Source organism: Eptatretus burgeri, chromosome 6, assembly GCF_056783735.1.
Source record: "Eptatretus burgeri isolate ZD-2024b chromosome 6, Ebu_testis_v1, whole genome shotgun sequence".
NCBI classification, from domain to species: Eukaryota; Metazoa; Chordata; class Myxini; order Myxiniformes; family Myxinidae; genus Eptatretus; species Eptatretus burgeri.
Genome location: NC_140966.1, coordinates 94,191,809 through 94,218,576, shown reverse-complemented (window position 1 = coordinate 94,218,576; position 26,768 = coordinate 94,191,809). Strand labels below are relative to the sequence as shown.

General features: G+C 37.3%; 1 long non-coding RNA gene across 1 annotated transcript in view; it reads right to left on the bottom strand.

Annotated features, from left to right (window-relative positions):
* The window catches only part of LOC147025363 (uncharacterized), a 111,114-nt gene that overhangs the window by 16,678 nt on the left and 67,668 nt on the right, over positions 1 to 26,768 (bottom strand). The window contains exon 5 of the long non-coding RNA XR_015059471.1: positions 902 to 989. This is a non-coding gene — a long non-coding RNA (uncharacterized LOC147025363). The remainder of the gene's footprint in view (positions 1 to 901; positions 990 to 26,768) is intronic.

Sequence of the window (26,768 nt, the reverse complement as noted above, 5' to 3'; positions counted from 1 at the left end):
TCCTTTCGACCCCAATTTAATTCATGTTGTGAACAAACTTTGTTACATCACGAGTGTTGAAGGTTGTGGGCAAGTTTCATCAGAATTGTGTGTGTCGTTTCTGAGAAGAAGTAGCAAGTACCTATTTTGGGGGGCAACCCTCGTAGACCCCCTTCGGGCCAGATGTTTTTAAATCTCATGAACAAACTTTGGTAGGAACATACACGGTGATGAACACTGTGTTAATATAAAGTTTCATCAAAACCATGTGCAGTTTCAAAGAAGAAGTGGCAAGTATTTGTGGACGGACAGACGGACGGGCAAATTGACGTGCCATCCCATATGCTCCCCAAAACTACATTCCAGGTGAACTGAAATTACAATTCTTAATCAAACTACAGTATGTTAAAGCAAAAAATAGTGACGCTCTGGGTGATCGAGCATCATACGTTGGGTGCCCCCCTCGTCGGTGAGAGGGGCGAAGCTTGGCATACTTGTCGGGTGAACTGTCGCCTTTGAAGGTGAATTATTTGTCTGGAATCCAACCAATCACATTTAAGTGTTAATATTCCCGAAACAGAATGAAAATTAACATACAAAGGGTCCACAGTCGCTGAGTGTAAGTAGTCATCACACGATCCTGTGCGACCTCAAAAAATTCAACGAGACCACCTGATCCGTCACTGCCGTGGCGCACCCCCGGGTTAATTTTTCTTATGGCTTTAAACATCAATTTCTTGATGGATTACTAAAGTCTAAGCAACCAAATCTTGATCGGGTGACCCAATGTGTCTGTGTCTGTGCGTGTACGTGTGCTTTGTGTGTAATTTCCTTTTCGCCGAAGTCCAAACCCCATAAAAGCCAGAAACACATTTTGTCATAAAATTATTAATTACTGAATAACAATAAAAGGGTTGCTCACCCTGAGAAGCTAGATGCTGAAGATTTCTTGTTTACCCAAGATTTTCCACCAGCCTCCAGTGGTTCCCTGTTTGCTTTTCGAACAGTCTCTGCAACATGACATGTGCGGTTATCATGTTAACCTGTGTACATTACAAACTAGGCGTTTTCACTTTCTGAGAACTAACATGAAATGATGAGAATGGGAATGTGATGAGACGACATGATAGGATCTATAACAAGATGAAATGAAACCAATTTCCTCATGGAGTGAAATTGTTCCTTTAGCTGTGGTTGGGGGTTCAAATCCGGCTGAAGGCGGCAGTGTTAAGGATTTGAAGCTTCTGGGAACCAAACTTGCCTCTGGAAATCACCATTAGTGAAAGGGGATTGTTGGTGAAACCAAGCTGGCTCACGAATGACCCAGGGAGTGTGTACCATGCTTGTCTTGCCTAGTCTGATCACCAAATGCTCGGACAGCTCAGAGGAAGCATTCTTTCGCCTCTGTGCAAACTAGTCTGGGTTTCATTCACAACCCGAATACAAACCATCATCCTGGTCCTTCACAGGGATGACGGTGCATCAATCAATGAGCTTCCTGTCCCTTTGGTGGGTAGGTTAAGCCGGTTGTCCATTCTCAGTTGTGGGAAATTAAAGATTTAATGGTACTTTTTGAAAGAGTAGGCCATTGTGTGCTGGTATGGAGGTCAAGTTACAAATGCCTTCCCTGGTTGAAGGCTCATTTGGCAGCATCTTGTGATGGAATAGCGACCTCTTCAGGTAAACTATTAGTCACACCTGATACTGGGAGAGTGGAGTGACAGTTCAATAAATCGATAAATTTCTTATCTGCAACTTTTCATTTCGTTCAAAAAAATCTCAAAGTGTTTTACAAAGAAAGAAGACGAAGGAAAGCAACTGGAAAGGGTGATATTTTAAAAGAGATGTAAATGCAGTGATTGGGGAAGCTTTTATTTATATATTTATTTATTTATTTTAAGCAGAGAGCTCCACAGTTGACGATGAACCCGAAGAATGCTCGATCACCAAAAATGTTATCATAATGCGAGGCACCACCAAGAGATTGCTGTTGTTAGACGGTCGTTGTCTTGCAGAGGTGTCAGGTGTAACTTGGTTAGAAGGTCAGGTGGCAACCGATTTATATTTGCCTTTGAAGGTTCCCAGTAATATTTTAGAATGTATTCTTTGGTTTAGTTAAAGACAGTGAAGTGTCTTGAGAATTGGAGTGATGCCATCAAATTTGAGTGTTTGAAGTACGAGTCTGGTTGGCAAACTCTCTTAGAAGAGTTTGAGAGAAAGAGAGGGGCAGGTACACCTGCCAACAGTGAGTTGCAGTCATCCAAGTTAGATGTTTCAAGAGTGTGAACCAAAGTTTGAGTAATCTTCCAAATTAACAATGAGTGGATTTGAGAAAGATTGTCCGGATGGAAGGAAATAGATTTACAGATTTTTTTTTCACGCAATTATGCATCTAATGTAGAAAAGGAGCTCAGGCTTGGTGTGCGTGCGTGCGTCCGTCAACGATTGTCCTACAGGGGCTACCACTCATCAAGCAATAACTGTACCCGCAACACAATTGACAACAGAGCATGCACATACGTGCGCAGCACAGCAATACACGCATATACACGCACACAAACATACGTACACACAGCATATAATGTGCCGCACATACACACGCGAGGAGAGTTTGTTTCCTGGCATGGCCCGTGTCTAATACGTACATACCCCAGACAGTTTGATCAAAATAAGGAAGAGAGGAGGAGGGGGAGGGGGAGAATTTTTTAAATCTTATTTTGATCTTCCTCTTCGTGTGTTGTTGTGTATTATTCGGAATTCAGCAGAAACAGGTTGGGATGAATATCCCATGAACACTCTCCCTTCCTCGCTCCCTGAGTGTAGAGCTCGGCCGCTTTTCTACACCGCCTCATTATATTTTTTCCCATTAACAACCGTTTTTATGCCTCCACCGACAAAGTTGCTGGTGGTATTATATTTTCGGGTTGTCCATTTGTACGTACTGATATATGTTCATGCTCATGTTCTCTTCTTTTTTTCTGTTTTTTTTTTTCGCAATTACGCAAATATTGGTATTCCCGTCAGCGAAGCAATTTGGTCTTACATCCCAGTAATCAAGAAAATAAATTGGGTCCATTGTGACACCCATGTTGGAAACAGGAAAAGCAGAGATCACGTGCTGATCACAAGTTTAGTTATCTGGGATTGAAGCTTATCTTTGGATGGTTAGGGGCCAAGGAGTCCTATCCCGACAGGATGGTGCAGAGGTAGCGCCTACCTTGAAAGCAAAACCCAAATGGAACATTTCTTTTTTCTCCTGAAAACCACTGAGAATCATTAATCATGGTCTAATTTGAAGGGGGGGGGGAATTGAATTTTTTTACCAATCACAAAGTGTTGAAAAAAGCCCGAGAGTGTTGATTTTCCCTGAAAGGTGTTGATGTCACCCTGAAGCCCAATTGATCCGAACGGCGGTTTACATGGAGAAGCAGCGCATGTCGAACCCAGATTCCAATATTGATTCCACCGTCATAGGCAACTCTAAAGGGTCTCAGTATGCTGAAACTGATCAGTGGGATTTTGAAGAAACTATTGGAGACAAAATTGTGGAACTGAATCGTTTTGAGCCTTGTCCGAGCGGTTTAGAGGAAGAAGGCGGTGTTCATGAAGATAGAAATGCAGGTCACATGATCACTTCAGCTCAGTAGGGTTTAATTTTCCGTTCAATCGTCGGTTTATACCTGGTGTTGGCTTAATGGTTAAGGTGGTGGGTTTGGGATCCAAAGATCCTGAGTTCAGATCCTCCTTTTCTGTTGAATTATTACCAGGTGGGGTTGACTCTGCCTGTCACCCTTCCGAGGTCGGCAAAATGAGTGCCAGCTTGCTGATATCTTGTGTCGGAGAGGCGACCCGTCCAGGGTTGTGCCAAATAGCCAAGGAGACTGCTTAGGCAGCACCAACGCTCTGCACAGAGTATGATCCCGAAGGATGGATGGATGGATGGATGGAATAATTGGTTTATGAGGGAGGGATTTTGTATTAATTGATAAATTGGTTTATGTATGACTTGAGCAAAAATATCCATCATCACCCAACAGCACGGGCACTGCTCAGGTAGACTCAGACACCGTGGACAAAATGGGTGAGGAATACTTTGTCCCACCGTCACAGGCTGGCAAGATGTCTTGTATGTTATGGGATCGTCCCGTTTCATACTTTTCCCAGATGCCATTTGTGTCTGTGCCATGTCCATAAGGCGTCAATGTCTCTCTCAGTGGATGGAGGATTCTGGAGGGTGAAAGAGGGTGTGGGATGATGGTGGATATTGAGTGGTGTGTGGGATGGTGGTGGGTATTGTGGGGGTTATGATTGATGGGAAGGTGGGAGGATGGAGAGGCGGGTTGGAGGGGGTGGTATCCTGAAAGTTTTTAGCATCCCCGGTGAAATCCTCGAGTAGGAGTGGATGATACATACACACTTTCTCTCCATCTAAATAAATGGTGGTTCATTTGATTTGCAGAAATTTGAGGTGATAATAGATAATTATTTTCAGGTACTCTTGAAACTGCCAGGCAATGGCAACAGGTGTTTGATTCACCACTCAAATCGTCCGTGTACATGTGCTGGTAGCTCAGTGGAGATGGTGTTAGTTTGGAGTGACGGCTGTTTCTTCCGTTTAACCGTAGAGGTAGCATCATCTCTTCTCTCAATCATAGCGGATAACCACAAGATCTCGCCATCTCTGATTCATAACAGTGCTCTGTAAAATGTTCTGAGCACAAAAGTGAATAGAACATTTTGTTGGCCAACTTCTGGCAAACTTAGGGTGTTTCGGCCATTGGTGTATCATGAGACCATCTCGGTTTGTCTTACTACAACCACCAAGGATGCATCTACTCAGCATCTTTGTGGAAAATCAAAAAATTATTCACCGTTTGAGTTCATTCATCCCGCTTTGTAGCTCGGACACAGTACACATCTGGTGATCTACTTCTGTGTGCGACGTCCTGGCTAATTTGAAGAAAATGAAGATTCCGACTTTACCGAATTTATCATTCTGAAATTGGAAAAAGACACATCATTTCTATTTTGTAGGGTATCAAGGGATAGATTCACATCAAGGTGGTCCGAGCGTTTGGGTTCCCCTTTAAGATGCTTAATCTGGGTTTGATTCCCAACCCGACTGTAAACAGTCAGATATGTGCTTCAAATGCAGAGCGTTACATCGCAGAGTGTGTCATCCCTCGGATGGGTGTTCATCTGGGTGTCTCATCTCTTCGCAACTGTTGGTGGAGATTAAAGAACCCACAAGTATATTTTCCAGAAAGTGGATGAGTTATCGCCGACATGCTGTACAAAATTCCAAAGTCCTCTCCAAATCGTGCTGTCTGTCCATGCGTTCAGCTGTCTCCCGTTTCCGGTGGCCGCTTCCCAAGCTGTGTTTGAACAGCAGACAAAGCTCAACATTTAACCAGAAGAAATGCATGATACCAAACAAGATATGGAACAGTGCGATCACTGTGCGAACAGTGCGTTAAGATGCAACCTGGGCTAACAGGATGGCCCTTGAGGTACAGGGTACGCACACCCGCCTTGAAGCTGTATAGCAGCTTTGAATCCCGACCCAGCTATAAACTGTTATCCCGTTGTTTCACAGACAAGGTGAATCATCAATGTGTGTGCCATCCCTCCGATGGACATTAAACCGTGCGTTCCGTCTACCGGCATTAGTTGGTGGATGTAGAAGATCTCCATGATGTACTCTCGCGAAGAGTAGGTGAGCTATCGCCGGCACCGTGGCCAAATTCCTGCCCAAAGTACTCCTGGAAAGGCAATGGCAAACCACTCAGTATAACCCTTGCTCAGGAAGCTGCTTCAGTTGCACCGATGTTCTGTGAAAGAGGATGAGGATTATCACAAATGTCTGGTGTTGGCTTAATGGTTAGGGTGGTGGGCTTGGGATCCAAGGGTGCTGAGTTCAAAACCCACTTGGCTGTTGAATTAATTTCAGGTGGGGTTGACTCAGCCTGTCATCCTTCTGTGGTTGGCAAAAAGAGTGCCAGCATGCTGGTATACTGTGTCGGAGTGGCGACCCGTTCAGGATTGTGGCCAACAGCCAAGGAGACTGCTTAACAGCAACAACACTGCACAGAGTATGATCACAATGGATGGGTGGATTATCACAAAGATGAACAAACCATGTGAGCATTGTTAATAACAGCAGCCGGAACTGATAATCAATGAACAAAGATTGCAGTGCAAAGCGATCAATTAAAGGAAAACCTACATTTAGCATTGTGACCTAATACTAACGTTTAATAATATACTGTACTTCAAAGAGGACCAAAATCAGCTTAAATTTAATTCTCGATGGACTCAATGACATAACTTTGTTTGTCCAAATCTCCCTCTATTTTATCCTTCAACTGCACTGTTGGTGTCCCAACACTCTCACAACTGTCCCTTTTGTCCTGATCCGTTTAGTGTTCTCACTCTTCCATGAGCCCTGACTCTGTGTACAAAAAACTGTCATCGGTTGGCAACCATGGTGTAGACTTGATGGGGCCTCATGGTCTCTTTCTGTGTTGAAATTCCTCGGACGGGAGGTCATTACCTCTGCCACCGAAGGTGGACGCAGGTTATGTTTTCACCTCTGTCCGTCTGTTTGTTTTTGAACAAAACATCTCAAAAGGTTGTGGATTGGACTAAATTTTGTGGAGAGCTTGGGTATGTGACAGGGAGGCAATGATTAGATTTTGGTGACGATCCGAATCCAGATCTGGATGTGAGAAATTTTTAAAGTGATTCTTCACCATTGAGAGATGGGGCCAAAAACGACATATAGCAGGATATCTCAAAAATTATGGACGGATTCTGGTCAAACTTGGTGGATGAGTTGGTTAGGTGACAAGAACAAGCTCATTAAGTTCAGATGTGAATACAGATCCGGCCTATCAGTGGGATACAAAACTTAATAGTAGGATGAAATAAACAGCCTAAAAAAAAAATTGCAAGAAAACGTTTTATCATGTTTTTCTGTAGTACTTGGTCCAGAGAACAACATATCAAAAGTTGGCCGAAATCAGACAATCAGAAAGGGTCAAACTTTGACGTTAAAAAAAAGATGGCTGCCACGATTAAAAAGTGCCTCATTTCTTCTCATATCCCATCATCTTAGTTGTTTTTACACATATAAGTGTAAAAATAAATAGTTTAAAACTGTTCAAACCAGTATCTCAGTGAATTCGCCATTCTATATTGAACATTGCATACCCAAGTGATGTCATGAGGTAATCTATGACGTCATGACATGACTTTTTATTATTTCACAATTATGTGGAAAATTGATGATGATGAAGATTTTAGATGGTATTACTGAAGGCATGTAAGTTCATTAATTCTTCCCGATCAAGCACCTATAGTTACAGTGCTGCCATCTACAAACATCTTCAGAATATTAAGACAAAGGATTCCAATCAGCTTCAGATTTTTCCAAATTTCACTTCCATCAAAATGTTGAATTATGACATAGAAAATGACAATATTGTTACGGTTCTGGAAATTCACAGAACACCATACAGGTTCCCCAGAGATCAGTTATGTCGATAAGTGTGTGTTCAGATTAGATTTCCCCACCGATGTTTAAAGGGATTTATTCGTGTAACCGGGCTGTGATCTTTGAGTCAGCCGTTATTCTTTTGCTATCGTTATTTTGGAACAACCACCTTCTCCACAACCACCTTTCAACAACCACGCCATCCCCACCACAAAGCAACCACAACATCGCCTCACCTTCATTTCCACAAACGCCGCCATCTTTTCGCCAGCCACGGGAAATCCTACCAACAAACAACATCTCTGCCACCAGACGCGGGGACTCCCTAGTTGGGGCGAGGGCCGATGATCTCTGCAATGTCAGCATGGTTGATGATTTCTACCACGTCCGCTCTTTCCCAACTTCGCATCAAAATCAGATCAAAAGATCAAAAGGGGCGGATCCAGTGAGGGGTGAAGGGTGAGAGGTCAAGGATCAGACCTCACACACGGACCCCATAAAAAGGCGTGCTGGAACACCAAACGAGTCAGTTAAGGAGTTAAGGTTTTGCCTGCGGTCGGTCAGGGAGCTGCAGTAGTTGAGGATCTGGGTTCGCCGTGAAGTTCAGTCGGAGAGAGCCAAGGAGGCTGGAGCTTGAAGCCAAGGAGTGAGTCCAGCAAAGGGCAGTCGGAGCTTGGAGCGCAGCCAGCCTGCCGTGCCGTGCGGAACTGCGGGTTCGTTTGGAGAAAGCCGGAGAGAGGTCGCCAATGCTGAGGAATGGACGGGCTCTTAAAAGAGCATCAACTCTCGAAAGAGCAAAGGCCCGTTCGCGTAGGCCGATCTACCAAGGCCGCACGGCGGGGCCTGGACCAACCGAGCTGCCGTGTTCCTGACGATACGTCGAGGGTCGCTCAGTGAGTCACCACGAGGGGGACAGGTAACCAGCCCAGCCTCTCGGAGCTCCTGCGGTCTTCACAGCTCCGTGAACTATAAAGACCCACGAGGTCCAGTTCTTGCCCTTTCCTTTCCTGGGGTTTTTCTTTGTATGAGTGTTGTGGCGCTGTGTCCTTAAGTAGAACTGTTATAAGTGTACGTAATAAATTGACAAATGGTTGTAGGCTTTGTTACTCGTGTCCTCTCCCTTACCCCATTGCATTAATTGCTTTGATTACATACGTGCATGATTGCATTCGTGTTTGATTGCATACGTGTGTAATGAATAAATGTCATTGTGTAAATGTTTACCTGCTCGTTGCATCCTCTTCCCTCAATTGAACTGCCAGAGTTAAGTTCGGAATATTAGCTGGCTTTTTAATAGCCGATAAAAGAATCAGGTCCAACGGGGCCTCGCGATAATACACCGCTCGGCAAATCGCAAACGGATGAGCTGCTTAAGAACGGCTCGTTTTCGTGCAGGCTCCGTCGAGGTGTAAATTCCCGGCATTTCTATCTGCGCGCATTCTTAGGTAAATCGACAATTCAGCGATCGGACCCTGTTGTGCATGGATAGAAGAGTTGGCTAATTTACGGTGTGATTAAAAGCACACCCATCGCTGGATTTCGGCGTTTATCCGAAAGCTGCGACTAGGTTTGCCCGTCCGGTGGGCGAGTGCGGCCGCGATTGGTTAAAAGCGGTCGCCCGCACGCCGGAGAGGAGGAAAACTACAACAATATGTTTTGAAACTAAAGAAGATCACACACTTAGATGAGGCGATGAAGTACGAGCTTTCGCCATATCCACCCTCCTTATTCGAAGCTAAACATCAACTACGGAAACCAGACAAACCTGCGCTTCTCGAGACTATACGGAACCATGCCACCTCCGTGGATGATGCTGTACTTCAGTCTATTCCCAAGATAGTGGGACAAATAACAGCAATTTTTGAGAGGAATCGTGCAAATGATGATACAAGCATCAAATTTGGCACAATTGTTCTCCAGGGGATTCTAATCAAATCTGCCTGATTGGCCATTTGAAAATCCAAATTTTGAAAATAAATAAATAAATAAAAACTTCAAAAAAGTCAAGATCATGAATCAATGCTGGATGCTGGCTGAGATTGGTGAATGTTTCAGAAACATCATCAAAGACATTCTAAATCTGCCATGCAGTTTTCTTCCCTTTACCGCGGAAGGCAGACACGACGTCACATCCAGTGAAGGCATGGAAGTATGGGATCCCTCTAGCTTTCTCAGGCCCGGTTGCAGAAACTACCTCATGGACTGGAATCCATCGTGCCTTGGCTCCTTGGCCAAAGGCAATCCACATGTTCTCAAGACCTAGTTCCTGTAAGGATGGCAGTACAGATATTGCTATGACTAGTACGTCCGTGTCATTAGCCTTAATGATAATGGACTTGATACCATCCATCGTTGCATCCCTGGCGTGTACAAATATTTGCGTGTCAGCTTCTTCATGACAACATGGAGACACAGCGTCCAGTGACTTCCTTGTGTTGCTAATGGCATCTTCTCCTTTTGTGACAATGACTGTGCTTGTCGTCTGTGCTTCACACATCTTTTCCGAAAGGAAGTGAAACTGCTCAGTCTTGTTGCTGTCATCTCGAAGAAAGCTTCTCCAGTTACTTGGGGTCTTACTGGTTCCTGTCACTCTTCTTCTGATTCCTTGCCACCTTTTCGACCTTGCCTTGGACTTCAGACTTGACTTCTTGTACACATCAAACACTACATCAGTAGGGTGAATATACTGATTCTAGCTCACTTTCCCCCATGTTAATGAATGGGGGATTCTCAGCGATTCATTTTTTTTTCCCTAAAAAATGAACCCCCTTTTTATCCCAAGGTATATTTATTTGTCTCCCCTTTTAACGTAGGAGCACTTTTTTTCAAATAACCAATGCATATTGTTTAGCTCACTCATTGAACCTATAAATATTTGTTCAAGTAGTAAAGTAGAAGGGTGAATATACTGTGATTTGTTAAAGGTGATTCGAAAGAAATATCTAAAACATGTAAGTGAATGGAGATTTTAAGAGCCTCCCCTTTTAACCTAGGAGCACTTTTTTTCAAATAACCAATGCATATTGTTTAGCTCACTGATTGAACCTATAAACATTTGTTCATTCTCAAATTCCTTCAATAGTTTAATTTTCTTTGCACAATAATCCCCATCTAAAAAAAAAAAGACTGTGTTTGGCGAGGGTTGGGTTGGGGTTGAGATTTTGAATGTGATGGATGGGGGTGGGGGTTGAGATTTTGAATGTGAGGGTTGGGGTGAGGGTTGAGATTTTGAATGTGAGGGTTGGGGTGGGGGTTGAGATTTTGAATGTGAGGGTTGGGGTTGAGATTTTGAATGAGGGTTTGGGTTGAGATTTTAAATGTCAGGGTTGGGGTGGGGGTTGAGATTTTGAATGTGAGGGCTGGGGTTGGGTTTGAGATTTTGAATGTGAGGGTTGGGGGGCGGACACACACACACACACACACACACACACACACACACACACACAGACACACACACACACACACACACACATCAACAAACAAAAGTTAAGCCTTGACTATTCAGTTGAGGATTCTGTGTTTTGGGTTCACAGATCTAAGAACGTCCCCCTTGACACACATTATATATATTTTAATTTAACCCTCGGCAGATGCCACCTGTTATACACCTCGGATTTGGCCCTCGAATGTCCACAATGGTCTATAGTGGAGGGGAGTGAAGCGCCAACCCATTGCTCCCATGAGTATTATCTGCCTAGTTTTGTTTTGTAATTCCTGTGAATAAAATGAACCAAAAATCTCTTCCCCTTCTAAATCATATATCTTATAAGTCCAAGGAACCGTATCTATTACATCAACAATTAAAAAAGTTCATTCATCCATCGCTTTGTATAACCCTTTTCAAAATGAGATTTCCATCTATATATTCTTACGATATCACCAATTTTGAATTTAGGTTTTCTGACATTAATCTCTTTTTCATATTCTAATTTTCTAAATGTTTCTGATGGTTTCATATTCATTGACATGTGAATCGTGTCATTATACTTATCCACAATATCCTGAATAAAAGATGACCATTGTTGAGAACCGAGTTGTGTGAATTTTTTAGATAGTCTCTCTTTTGATGTACGATTAAAACATTCAACAACAACGGCTTTTCCTTCATTAAAGGTACTGTATAATGTGATGCTGTTATTTTTTTTAGAAAATTCATAAATGTCTTGTTATAAAACTCTCTACCCTCATCAGTCCACAATTTTTTTAGGTTTTCTCTTACTTTTATTAAATATCTGTTGAAAGGCTAACATAAGAGTATTACCTGTTTTGTTTATTAAAGGGACAACCCACGCATATCTACTCCTCAAATCAATAATGGTTAAAGCATAGTTGTACCCCTTATCATTATTGAGTTCAATCAAATCAGCGGACCAGATAAAATCAACAACCTTGGAATAAACCTTCCTTCTATGAAACTTTGTGAATATTGTTTATGGAATTCATCAGCGAATTGCTCTTCAATCTTAATGACATCATCAGAGCCTAAAAGTTTTTTGAATTTCCAAGTCCAAGTTTCAATTTAGCACTTATCATCTTCTTCACGATGAACCTATCAACTTTTTCTCTCAAGGTTGGATTTTGTATCAGAGACAAATTATACAACATTTCTCTATCGGCTTCATGCTTCTCTTCCAAAGTTGTGGTATTCCCATAATCAATATCGTGTCTCATGCACACTTCATCAACTCTATTGATGGGTTTACTCCATGATTTAGGATTGTCTGCCTCATCTAATCTTTTTTCCAAGTTTGTGCCTGGACCACAGAAAGAATACCCTGGTAGATGTAATTCCCCTGATATTCCAGTAGTTGTAAATTTACTTCCTGATAAAAACTTTTGTATATCTCCTCCACGTTTGTGTTTGGAGATAAATTTACATTTTTTTGAATCACAGACCGAACATATACCTTTTTGTATAACCCTGTAATTTTTACTTTTAAAATATGAGATATTTTTAGTATTAGTTTTCTTTTTTACATTTGAGACAATAACTCATTTATTTATGAGAAAAATTCCTACAGAGTGCGAAAACCTTTTTAGTTTCCAACATGCACATTTGAATCTTAATTTTTAAAACATAAAGAATCCTTAGAAATGCCTTCACTCTCTCCTCCATTTATTTAAGAAGAAAAAAATGAAAAACTTTAATCAAAGTCAATCATACCAACATCATCAATAATATAATCTTTATCTACACTTTCTCTTTTAAAATCTTCTCCCTGAAAACGATGTCAATAGTCTTGCCGAAAATATTGCTAATAGACTTGTCAATTCATTATTTTCCTCCTCGGTACGTTGAGATTCATTTATTTTCTGTAATACCCACAATCTTTGTTAAATCTCAACGGTTTCCATATTTTCATATCTATTCATTCTCGCTCTTTCCTCACTCTCCTCTCTTTCCTCCTTCTCTCTCTTTTCTCTCTCCTCCTTCTCTCTTCTCTCTCTCCTCCTTCTCTCTCTTCTCTCTCTCCTCCTTCTCTCTCTTCTCCCTCTCCTCCTTCTCTCTCTTCTCCCTCTTCTTCAACTCCTCCCTCTTCCCTTACTATCCTTGAATCACTTACACCTCATAGAATATTATACATATATTCATCAGGATTTCTTGATATTCTCTCCTTCTTCTTCTTTCGGCTGCTCCCGTTAGGGGTCGCCACAGCGGATCATCCGTATGACCCGCATAGTGATTTGGCACGTTTTATGCCGGATGCCCTTCCTGACGCAACCATGGTCGCCTTTTATGACACAGGGATATGGTACACCTATTTGAACCAGGGTATACACCGGCCCAGTACACTGGTACTCATTTCGCCGACCTCGGAAGGATGACAGGCTGAGTCAACCCCCTGGTGTATTAATTCAGTGGCCCAACGGGGCTTGAACTCAGGACCTTTTGGATCCCAAGCCGCTGCCTGAACCACTGCGCCAACACCAGGCTCCGGATTTCTTGTTATTCCTGTATCCAAAATAATATTTTTTTACAACAGGAAACCAATAAAATTTATTTTGAATTTCTAAAAGAGCCTTACGTTTTCTTAACTCTATACTTTTTTCATTATTTAACATTTTAATTAAATCCAAAGTTGTTGGTTTATCAACATCAGCATAATGCCAATCTTTTATTGAAAATACCTCATTCTTATGTTGTAGAACATATTTATTAAAATACCGAATACCCTTTTCTTGAAGGTATGCTTGGACACAGAAATGATAATTTTCTTGAAGCCTTCTTGCAGTCATTTATGTATTAGAAATATATGGCAGAATAATATTATGACACGAAACACCTCCCCATAGTTAAATCATTTTGTAATTCCAAACTTATTATATATAATCCTGTTTTTTCTGTTTTAATGATATAAACGAGGGAAAAACCATTATTATATTTACCCTTATTAAATTATTTTATTTGTTGTTTACTAATCATGCTTCCACAAAACTCATTCTCGATACCTAGTGGATAATATTCTTCCTTACGAGACTGATTTAATTGTTCCAGGTTTCGAGGTCAATTTTAAATGAACAATTATACCCTAAATCATTCATATCATACCCCCATTGTTCTAATCTCATACAAACAATACGCCCTTCTTTATAAAAAAATATTTTAATTCGAACTGTGAATTCTGCATGACCTGGAGATAAAATCAACACTGCTGTATCTTTGGAATACACAGCCGTTTTATTTAAGGATATATATTGTGATAAATCCCTTAATCTCACCAAGTCATTCGTGTCAGTCGGACTTGGATAATTTTTTAATTTATAAGCATTTTTCATATTAATATTTTTTGTTATACTATATTTCTGTCGTTCAGCCTGTGCCTTTGTGTAATAATTTGATAAATCAATATCCAGTTCATGGGATTCACCAAAGATAGAACCATCTTTACCAACATAAGTCATTTATATTAGATGAACAATAATGTCATGAAAAAATTGTTTTTGTTGAGTTGAAATAACACATATAGACATTCTTGACACATATAGACACATATAGACCACAACACTTAGAATTTAATTCTTGGTCTTGAAATCAGTCATCTTTGGGGAGATTGCAGTCATCTTTGTGGAGACTTTAGATATCCTTTTAGGGGCCCTCGAGGTGCTGAATGAGCAGTCTGAGCCGCTGGGATTATGGATTTCTTGGGTCAAAACTAAGATCCAGGCTTTCGCTAACATCTTGGATGGTGCTGTCCTGTCTGTGTCTGTTTTGGTGAGGACGTTGAGGTCGTGGAGAGATTCACTTACCTTGGCAGTGATATTCATGTCTCTGCTGGCTGTGAGTCAGAGGTCAATAGACGTCTGGGTCGGGTCTGGGGAGTCATGGATTCACTGGATCATGGGTTGTGGAGCTGCCGGTACCTGTGCGGGAGGACGAAAGTCTGAGTCTTCAGGTCCTTGGTACTTCCAGTCTTGCTTTATGGATGTAAGTCTTGGACTCTGACCAAGGATCTGAGACGGAGACTTAATTCCTTTGGTACCAGGTCCCTTCGGAGAATCCTTGGCTATCGCTGGTCGGATTTTGTGTCCAACGAGCGGTTGCTGAGAGAGACTCGGATGAGATTTGTTACCTGCATAGTCCGTGAGCGTCAGTTGCGGCTGTATGGACATGTGGCTCATTTTCCTGATGCTGATTCTGCTCACCAGATTCTCTCAGCGGGGGAGTCTCGTGAGTGGAGGAGGCAAGTGGGCTGACCACGTGCCTCGTGGTTGCAGCAGGTTGACCATCTTCTCAAGGAGATGGGGATGGGCCTGGCATCTGCCTGGGGGATGGCCAGATGGAGGCCCCTGGAGTACCGGCGGAAAGTGGACGCAGTGACGCGCTGTTCTGGCACATGCTCTCATACATGACCCTGACTTGAAATGTTTGATAAACACCATTCTGTAAGAACTTTATGACTTCAACAGGTGGTGGAAGACCAAAACTACCAAAATAATATTTGTCTTGACTATTGAAAATACAAACCCAATGAGAACCGTTCGCATTATTATCTTCAAAGTTCATAATAATATTCTTTGTATGTTTCGGCACGTTTGTTAATTGATCTCTCATACAAATAACCATATTATGAATTTTTAATTTCTTACAATATTTGACAAGTTGTAAATTTAATGTTGTATTCTTTCCAAATTCTTTAAACCACAAATCAATGCTCATTTATTTATTAGAAAGATAAAATCCATTACCCCTTTCAGTTAATTTTACACCTGCTTGTGCGATAGAAGAAAGCATATCTCCAACTAACAATCTCGCTTTATCAGGCAGACTTTCAAGTTTTTCAGCAAAATCGACAATTATACCACTTCCACTCATTTGTTTCTCCAACTCTTTGTTATGTCTTTCCAATTATTTTTGAGCCCAGAGTTGAGCCTTCCTTTCGTTGGCAGTTTTCACCGCTGTTGAAATACCACCCGTCAATGCTCCAACCGCACTTAAACCAGCTAATAAAGGAATTAGAAATGGGTGAAATTCTCCACTCGTCTCTCTTATTGAATATTTTTTCAACATTGGTTTTGTCATTTTAATTTTAAGTGAGCCAGTATCGTTCAAGATTTTATCCTGTTCTCTTTTGAGCAAAACATCAATTCTTACTGCTCCTTTTCTCTGAATTGTATTAACGTTAATCGTGCAAAGCTTTTGATTTTGAACACAAGATGATAGTTTATGAAGATTGATTTGATTAACATATACCCCAGTTGGTACTTTGCCACTCATTTATTTTACAAAAAAATTATGTGAGACTAATCATAACACCATTATCTGTATTAATCTGTAATTCTGTTTCTTCCAAAAGCAAATAATATGTATCAACTTCTTCACTCTCTCCTCTTTCAATGTATAGGGAAGTATCCACTCGATTCGACTTTATAGTTTCCTTTTGAGCACTCAGATCAAACGCATAGATTGTATACAAACTTTTAAATGCTATCGTATCCAAAATAGGTTCTTTATTTGCATTACTTTCACACACCATTTGATAAGACTTGTATGCTTCAGCATAATCATTTTTTCCCCACTTAATTTCCAATCTATCTCGTGGATAAAATGTTCCATCGAGAGAAACACGAAGTTGTTTCACCTTAGCATTATCACTCAATGCATTATTCTTATCTGTAGCAGTATCACCATCTGCTTTTTAAAAAATGATCCACAGATATCGTGGCTTTCCTTCCAGAACACCCAAATTCCACGTGTAAGTGGTTTGGTTTAGTTTAACGTGTTGACATCTTCTATATTCACTAATATACCAACTAATTTCATCAATTACAAATTTCTTCTGCTCACCAAAAGCACGAGCAACACAAAAAAGTAATCTATTTTCATTGTCATTCCTTTGTAGTTGAAAACTAATTTTAAGACCATACAGAACTTTATCATGATCACAAAATCCAAATATACCTTGAAGAGGAACTGACACAGTAAAACGATTAACTGCTTTTGCATCATCATTATACGCTCCTTTCCTTTGAATATATACAGGGTCTGTGGTTTTTCCTGTTGACATATCAGGAATAAAACCTTCGATAGACCCCCTTCCCATTCTATCACTGAATGAATAAAGTGTAAATTTCATCATTTCAGATACAGCAGAGACATAATCAACCACTTCAACTTCTTGTGTTCCAATGTACAAACGAACACCATCAAACACTTTCCATAAGAAATCATTTACGAGTGTTGTGTTTGTGTTATTCCCAGCCTTAGTTAATTTAAATTTACACAACAAGAAACTTTCGGATACATTCACATAAGTTTGTTGATTATTTATTTCAAAATTTTTGTAACATCTGCATTCCAGTCTGTTCCAGTTATTGCATTTACCTTGAAGTAATCTTCTTTTTAAGTAGAGTTTGAGATGATAATAGTATCATCGAAATCATCGATACTATCAATTGCTTCCATACTTGTATTTATTTAGGAAAAAAGATGTTAAAACTTTTGAAACCCTGACCCAAGTATTTGAATTATTTTATGTCGTTCTTGGGGAGACAACTGAGTTTTGCCTTTCTTAATTTCTTTTATTGCTTGTAATTTATGAGATTCCTTTTGGGCATCTTTTATGCTCTTTTCAGCACCTGCTACATTTCCCACAGCAGAAGCAGTTGAACCAATTAGGTCTTTATGTTTAAGAATATTTGAACCAATACCCATTAGAGTATCAATTATCCCATCTCCTCGAAATTGATGTCCTACACCCCTTTGTCTCTTCGGTTTATAGTATCCTCTACCAAGATACATACCTTCACCCTTGTAGTATGGGGAAAGGAACATATCATCCACTGTAATTATTTAATATTTACCCAACTAGTGTTTCCTCACAATAACCATCGTATTTATTTATTGGAAAACTTCATGTAGGTTAATTCTGATGGATATAATTTCTCCATTAAAATAAATCATACGATTATCTTGGTCAGTTATCCTAAAATTTACTCTGTGTATGGTTTTTCCTGACACGGAGATAAACCAGATTTTTGGGTTCCATATTGAATTTATAACCAATTGGGGTTGAGTATGCACTGAATGAAAATATTGTATTTGTTCTTATTCCATCATTATAAGCACCATCAATCAAATCACAGTGAATTAATACCGAATTTGTTCCTGAGGATATTTGAATGACATTATCACTGTAAAACGTCCCATTAGTTTCAATCTTTTTTGAGGAGAAACCCAATAACTCTCCAAATGAATTATAATTATCAATTGAGAAATCAACCTTGTAGATATTTTTAAGTTTAATCGTTGATTTTGAAGTATGTTTTTGAATATCTATTGCAATATTTTTTGGTTCATCACCCTGTTTGTTTCATAAGACGAACAATTTCGGAAGATATTTGAGAAATCTCCTATGCTCCGGGTGAGACTGTTATCGTTTTGTATCCACTTCCCAGATTATAACGAAACTTGTCATTTTTCTCAGTTATATTAAACTAGTAGTAATGCCCGGCGTTGCTCGGGCTAGCAATAAAGCCTGGTGTTGCCCGGGCTTTCTTGCAAATTTCCTGAATAGCTGTTAGGGGTTAGTGGTTAGGAGTTAGCGGTTAGGGGTTGGCGGTTAGGGTTAGGGTTAGCGGTTAGGGTTAGGGTTGCAGTTAGGGATAGGGTTAGCGGTTAGGGTTACCGGTTAGGGTTAGGGTTAGGGTTAGCTGTTAGGGTTGGGGTTAGCTGTTAGGGTTAGGGTTAGTGTTGGGGTAGCTAACCCTAATCCTAACACTAACCCAAACCCTAACCCTAACCTTAACAGCTTGGCGTAGCGGAGGTAAACAGCGCCAGGGGCAAAGTGGAAATTTGCGTCCCCCGTAGGCCTTAAACTTGAGTGGATTTGAATGGAAAATCCCATTAGGGATATCGATTTATCGATTTTTTTCGAATATCGGAAGTGTAATGGAAAAAAAATTATAGCCAATGACCTAAGTTGGACCAAAAGCCATAATCTTACTGAATTTGAATGGAATCCGTTGGAGTTTGTGAAAATGCATCAAAACGAATTTTGAGGGGACTCTTAAGGAACACAATAATATCATTAGTATATGTGCCAAATCTTGTTTAATTTCATGCAGTAACAAAAATCTGATGGTGGAACAAAGAAAGGGGCGTGCCGAAATATTAATATAGATAAGGTATTATAAGTTTCCATGGACAATAAAGATGCCTCATATTCTTTTGTTGGGTCAAGTTGTGGTGGGTATGGGAATGAAGATGTGTGGTTGCTTGTTGTGAAATTAAAACTCAGGATTGTGCTTCTCATCTTATTTAATATGAGATAAAATGACTTTATATTGATATTTATTTGTTATTTTCATGTTCATCAACTGATCTACAATGGCTGATGCTTCATTAAAACAATTGTTATTTCCAGCCTTCTTACGACCTAACAACAATAGCAGTCTATTAACTAATTGTGATGGGTCATTTGGAAGAAAACTAACACCTGAACCAAGGATACATAAAGCCTGAATAATGTGTTTCTCCTTCTCATTCTTGCTACGTTTACCAGAAAGACTAACTCTATAATTAACAGAGTTCAGCAGATCAATATATACTCGATCTTCATTATTTTTCATATCCAATGGTTTATCAAAATACTTTGATTCACCCCTCACAATTGAAGTTTGTCTTCCATCTTTTGTGAGAAGAAACATTAATCTCGGGGTTATTTTAACAGGGGGATGAGCAGACCCCAAGAACTTTAATTCATCATTAAATATCAATACCTTTTCTTGAACAAGTTGAAATATTGCTGGTTGTTCTGTTGGAATGAGTCCTGCTTTGGTTTTTGATTCTGCTGAATATTCATTGTTTTGAAGAGCATTCACAATATAATCGAGGGTCCATTAATCTCTTCCAGTTGTTGAAATAATCCTTCATCATCATATTCTAATTCTCCTATATGCTCTAATTCTTCCTCCGCCATTTGACTGAAATCTTTTATCATTTGAAGTTTTTAGGAGTATATTCTATTGTGGGAACTGTGGAAACATCTATAATTTTTTCTTTGGAAGTTTTTAAAAGTGGTTAAAAAATTTATCTTGTTTTCTTTCAAATGCTTCTTCACCCGTTAGTTTCTGTCTGCGTTTCTTCTTTATGTCTTCCTGTTGTTTTACAACTTTTTAAACCAACTATTGATGTTCCTTAAATCTTCTTGCTCTTTCTTTCACATCCATTTATTGGAAAATATCATTTCATATCTTATCTTGTTTCACAACAATATATTTATATTTTTTGGTCGTGTGCTTCATGCAAACCCCAAATTCCTTTTTTCTAAATAATGTGGAACAATTATTTCTCTAAAAATTGTTTATATCAATTGAATTTAACTTGAATAAAATAAAAGTATTAGCATTGTTTCTGATGGAACGACAAGGAAGTTGAAAGTATGATTGACTGAGATAAATACAATTACAAGAAGAATGTCTCCCTCTTGTGTGGTTGCTGTCCATTACTGTTTGGTTTCTCTCATTTACACAATCATCAAAGATAACGAGGTTCTTTTTTGATTTATCCAAATCTTGGGGAGACGGTATATCATCCGTATTATCACTAAGAATACAAGTTATCGGTTTTGATTTCTTTTTACATCTCTGTGTATCACAAAATATTTGTATTATATCTTCAATGTTATAATCATTTAGGTTTTTTTGAAGTTTAAATAAACCGATTATATCTTCTTTTTGAAGACCAGCATTAAAACCTCGTGAGAGTGGTTGATACTCTGGTTGAAAACTCGACTTTGTGAAAATTATCAAATTATCATAATCTAAAAAGTTGAGTCAGGAGCATCTTCAAAAGTATGCAGGTTTTTCAGCATCCGCTTGAACCAACGATGAGACATCTTAATGAATTTGGAAGATTTTTTATGATTGTTAAATTTTATCTTATTTTCCCAAATGGGTAAAAAATCATTCATTTATATATTTGGAAAACAGGTTATTTAATTTATTATTGGCTTTTTTAGAAACTCTATATTTTATCCTAAGTTCAGGTTTAATTTCAAGATGATCCATTATTTTATTTATACAACATCGTGTGTTGATATTTCCCTGAAAATGATAATCTTGAATAATATATAACAACAATCCTTTGAACATTTCTCTAATACATTCAGTTTCTTCCATTGTAAGGAAAGGTGTGTTATCACCCTCATACTTTACATTCATTTCTCTAATCAATCTTGTAAAGTAATTCATTTTTGGTGTAAATCTAAAAGAATTATTTTGCTTTTTATTATCATGTTTTAGAAGATAATCACAGAATATACATTGTTTATAGGCTTTTGACTCTGTGTTTAATCCCCGTCTTTCACATGCAGGACAAATCTCAAATTTGTCGTCTGGAGAATCAGGGAATTCAAGAGGCTCAAAATCTATCATATTTATAAAGTAAAACTTTACTTAAACTGAAATTCATCTTCAGAATCATCTATACTTTCATATATTTGAACACAAACTCTCATGATCTTCAAAATCTTCAGTTGAATATTGACTCCTATTTAATTAGTAGAAACAACATTACCATTGATATCTATATACTTTTTTTCATTACCAGATTCAACTACAACATTTTTTTATAATAAAGGTAATTTTAAAATGATCTTTAACTCCTATTCAACGAAATGTCATTTCACTTGATAAATTAACATCCTTTATTTCATCAGGATTTACATCTTTATGGTTGTTGAAAAAAATAAAAATTTCTCCTTGCATATTACAGATGGTCTAATCTTTTCTTTCTCAAGCTTCATCCATAAGGTTTTTATTTTTTGAAACTTTTTCTTGTTTCATTGCTTTCTAGTTTTGAATATATTGCCAGAAGGAGAGGAGAAACTTTTGTTAGAGATACTTTTATTGATGTTCTTCCAGGTATACTAAAAGCCCTTTCACTGAAGGAAGTTGAAGAACTCATAATATCCAACATAATTGTTTTTATCCAATAGTTGTTATATTTATCTTTGTTCAATTTTACATCCTTGACATATTTCTCAGTATCTTTTACAAATGAAGAGATTGATTGAAACTTGTCTTTTGTGTCTTGAAAGATTGTATTTATTAAGTGAAAAAAGTTGGAGGATAAAATGGTTTTAAGCACAGATTCACCTATAAATTAAACGAAATTTTCATCAAGAAAATTTTAGTTTAAGCAAAGTTTTGTTATATAAATGTGGTGAATACAACGTACTGCAATGTTTGTAATCACGAATATAAATATTATAAAAAAAACACCTTCAAACCAACAAACACATATTCAATCTATTTCATCAAATACCTCCTCTTGAGATGGAAAGAAAACATTGAGATTTCTGCTCAAAGGATGTTTTGAAGAGTAGTTATAATGGACATCTTCAATCACAAAAACACAAGAAGAATGAGTTTAAAGTCAAGGGAGACTTATATTGAAAACACTGATGGGGCATTTAAAGGGCATATAAAAATCAGGATTTTTCAATTTGGAGAACCCAGTCCATCATCAATAGCTGAATCAATTGAAATAGTGAAACCTGATATTGAAAAAGTTATTAAAAAGACATTAAAATAAATGAAAACTTTAAAGTTTTATATGGGAGTGAAAATGAATATGAAAAGACAAGATGAAGAACAAACTCCTTATATGAGAACAGATTTTCATTTTATAACATCATGTCAAGATTTTTTGAATAGTGGGGTTTATGAAGAACTATCAAGACAAGAGGAGGATGTTGATAATACTGTGGTAGGAAGTGGATTTAATATTTTAAAAAATCATCTTTTTAGACATAAACATTCTAAAATCAAACCCTCTTAAAGCTTCTTCTTTTGTTGAATTACCAAAAGATATAAAACTAAAGAAGGCAGTTGTTAATATTAAGAACAATGATAATAAATGTTTTCTCTGGTCTGTTCTTGCTCAATTACATCCACCAAATTGTAATTCAGAATGAGTAAAACAATATATGAAATATGACAATACCTTGGACATTACAGATTTTAAATTCCCAATGCCATGAACAGATATTCCTAAATTTGAGAAAAATAATAATCTTTCTATTAATGTATATGGATTAACTGGAGAGAATAAAGTTCAGGTATTAAAAATTTCAAACAACTATAAAAATGAAGAAACACACATTGATCTTTTATATTTTAGTGTTGGAAAGAATTCACATTATACATACATCAATAATTTATCAAGATTAATCTCTTCTCAGGTATTCAGAACAGCAAACAAAATATATCCTTGTAAGCGATGTCATAATTCATTTCATACAAAAGAATGATTAGACCAACATTCAAAATATTGTAGTAACCATAAATCAGCTGTAATTACAATGCCTAAACCAAGTGAAAAGATTTCTTTTGAAGATTATAATAAATCTATCATGCACCCATTTGTGATATACGCTGATTTTGAATGTATCCTAAAAAAGATAAATACTGCTTCTCCTAATCCAAAATAATCATATGCAAATTAATATCAAAAACATATTCCTTGTGGTTTCTCTTATTATATCAAATCATCTGTTGGAGAAAAGTATAATAAACTTGAACATTATAGTGGAAAAAAAGCTTCATAAGAGTTTTTAAAACGATGAGAAAAGTATTGTATAAGACTAACTAAATTAATGAAAGAAACAAATGAACCGATGAAATTAACCGAAGAAGAAAAACTAGAATTTCGAGAGAACAGTACCTGTCATATTTGTGATGAGGAAATTGAAGAGTCTAAAGTTAGGGATCATTGTCATCTTACTGGTAAATATAGAGGTCCCGCTCATTCCTGTTGTAATCTTAATTATAAATTTCCTTCTTTTATTCCAGTCTTTCTTCACAACAGCGCCAACTATGATACACATCTATTTATAAATGAACTTTCAAAAACACCAGGGAATATTTCTGCCATAACAAACACAAGTCCAAAGTATATTTCATTTGCAAAAATGATATTCACAAAACCTTTAACTCGTATTTGGTTTCTAGATTCTTACAACTTTATGGGAACACCACTAGCCAACCTCGCATCAAATCTAAGCTCCACGGGCTCTTTGCCAAATCTTAATTCATTCTTTCCAAAAGAGGAAATTCTAACTAAAGAGGAAATTAAGATTAAAGAGAGAATTCAAAGTAAAGAGGAAATTCTAATTAATGAGGAAATTAATGAAGAAATTCTAAGTGAAGATGAAATTCTAATTATAAAGAAAATTCAAACAATGAATGAAATTCTAACTGAAAAGGAAATTCTGATTAAAGATGAAATTCTGATTAAAGACGGAATTCTTACTCGAGAGGAAATTCAAACAATGAACGAAATTCAAAGTAAAGAGAAAATTCTTACAAGCAAGGGAATTTATCCTTATGATTATATGGATTAATTTTTGAGATTTAAAGAAACACAACTTCCTTCAAAAGAAAGTTTCTATAATAACCTTTATGAAGAAGAGATAAGTGATAAGGAATGTAAATACGCACAAGACATTTGGAAAATATTTAAGAGAAAGAACCTTGGAGAATATCATGATTTGTATCTAAAAACAGATGTTTTATTGTTCGCTGATGTGTTTGAAGCTTTAAGATCACTCTGTCATAATAAAAATTGTTATGGATTAGATCCTGCCCACTATTTCACAGCTCCTGATTTATCTTGGAATGCAATGTTGAAAATGACAAAAGAAGATATAGATTTAATCAGTAGATATGCTTTTGATGATTGAGAAGTCTAAGAGAGGTGTAATATCACAAGTATGTTCAAAAAGATATGCTAAAGCAAATAATAAATATCTTCCAAATTATGATAGTGAAAAAGATAGTAATTATTTGATGTATTTTGATGCTAATAGTTTGTATGGATGGGCAATGTCTCAATCTCTGCCTTACGGTAAATTAGAGTGGGTGGAAGAAAAGGATTATGAAAAGGCTTTGATGAATATTGTTCTTTCTTCTCAAGAGGAATTGAATGAGAAAGAAGAAGGTTATTATTTTGAAGTTGATTTGACGTACCCGAGTGATCTTCATAATAAGCATAAAGACCTTCCTTTTGCATGTGAGAAAGAAACCCCAAAGAAAGAATGGTTAAGTGATTATCATAAAAGTTTTAATATTAAAGGTAAATCAACAGAAAGGTTATTGACAACATTCTATCATAAAGAGGGATATGTTTTGCATCAGAGAAGCTTGAAACAGTTTTTGAGAGAAGGATTGAGAGTAGCTAAAATTCATAGAGTTTTAAAATTTCAACAAAGTCCTTGGATGGAAAAGTATATTAAAATCAATACAGATGTGAGAAAAATATATAAAAGTAAAATTTGAAGGGGAATTCTATAAATTGATGAATAATGCTGTCTTTGGAAAGACAATGGAGAATGTTAGAAACAGGCAAAACATTAGATTTGCAACATCTTTGAAAGAAGCTTCGAGATTGATAAATGAACCAAGTTTTGAGAGAGAAGAGGTTTTTTTCAGAGAACTTTTCTGCAATTCATATGAAAAAGGAAACGATTGTAATGGATAAACCAATTTATATTGGAACAGCAGTTCTTGATTTATCAAAGATATTGATGTATGATTATTTGTATAATGGCTTAAAGAAAGAGTATGGTGAAAATGTTTCATTGTTGTATATGGACACTGATAGTTTTATTCCGATATAAAAACTGATGATGTTTATAAAGATGTGAAGAAAAATATTGGAGTATATGATACAAGTAATTTTAGTAAGAAGAGTGAGTTATTTTCAGAAAAGAATGAAAAGGTTATTGGTAAGTTTAAGGATGAGTTGGTTGGAAAAGTAATGAGTGAGTTTATTGGATTGAGAGCAAAGGCATATGCTTATAAGTATGATCATCAGATTGATAAAATGTTTAAGGGAATAAAGAAATATGTAATGAAGAAATCAATAACTTTTAGAAATTATTATAATTGTTTGATGAATAAGAAAGAGGAATATCGGAAAATGAATAAAATAAGAAGTTATAAACATAAGATACATCGTGAAGAAGTTAATAAAAGGCATTAGGAGCCTTTGATGATAAGAGATTTATTTTAGATAATGGAATAGATTGTGTTCCATATGGATATTATATGATAGAGTGTATAGAATAGATTGTGTTCCATATGGACACAAGTTTTCACGATGGGAAGATGGGTTTGGGTTTTTCAGGGCTACCGCCGTGTTTTTCACAATATATAAATGGTCGAACCAAGTATTAATCAAACTAAAGAGTGGAGAAAATCTCAGTCTTGGTATATAAATGGAAAACATAATGAATGTGAAAAATATCAAATAAGTCTTATTGAAAAAATAACTAAAACAAAGGTAAATAAAACAAATAAGCGATTCCATTTAAAAACTAGTAAGTTAGAGGATGTAAATTAAAAAAATATCCTTGAATGGACAGAAAACTTTGATGGTTATCAATTGAAAATTGGAAAAATAATTTACTACAATCTCAAAATGATATGCAACTCAGGAGGTAGTCAAATGAGATCAATGAGAGAAGTATATCATTTCATAATGACACAAAAGGGGTATCTTGAAAAATATAAAGATTCAAATGTTTTATTATTAAATATTTTAGATGGGGATTATTGTGCAAAGAAAATTAAACTATTGAAGGAATTTGAGAATGAACAAATTTTTATAGGTTCAATGAGTGAGCTAAACAATATGCATTGGTTATTTGAAAAAAAGTGCTCCGAGGTTAAAAGGGGAAGCTATTAAAATCTCCATTCACTTACATGTTTTAGATATTTCTTTAGAATCACCTTTAACAAATCACAGTATATTCACCCTTCTACTTTACTCCTTGAACAAATCTTTATA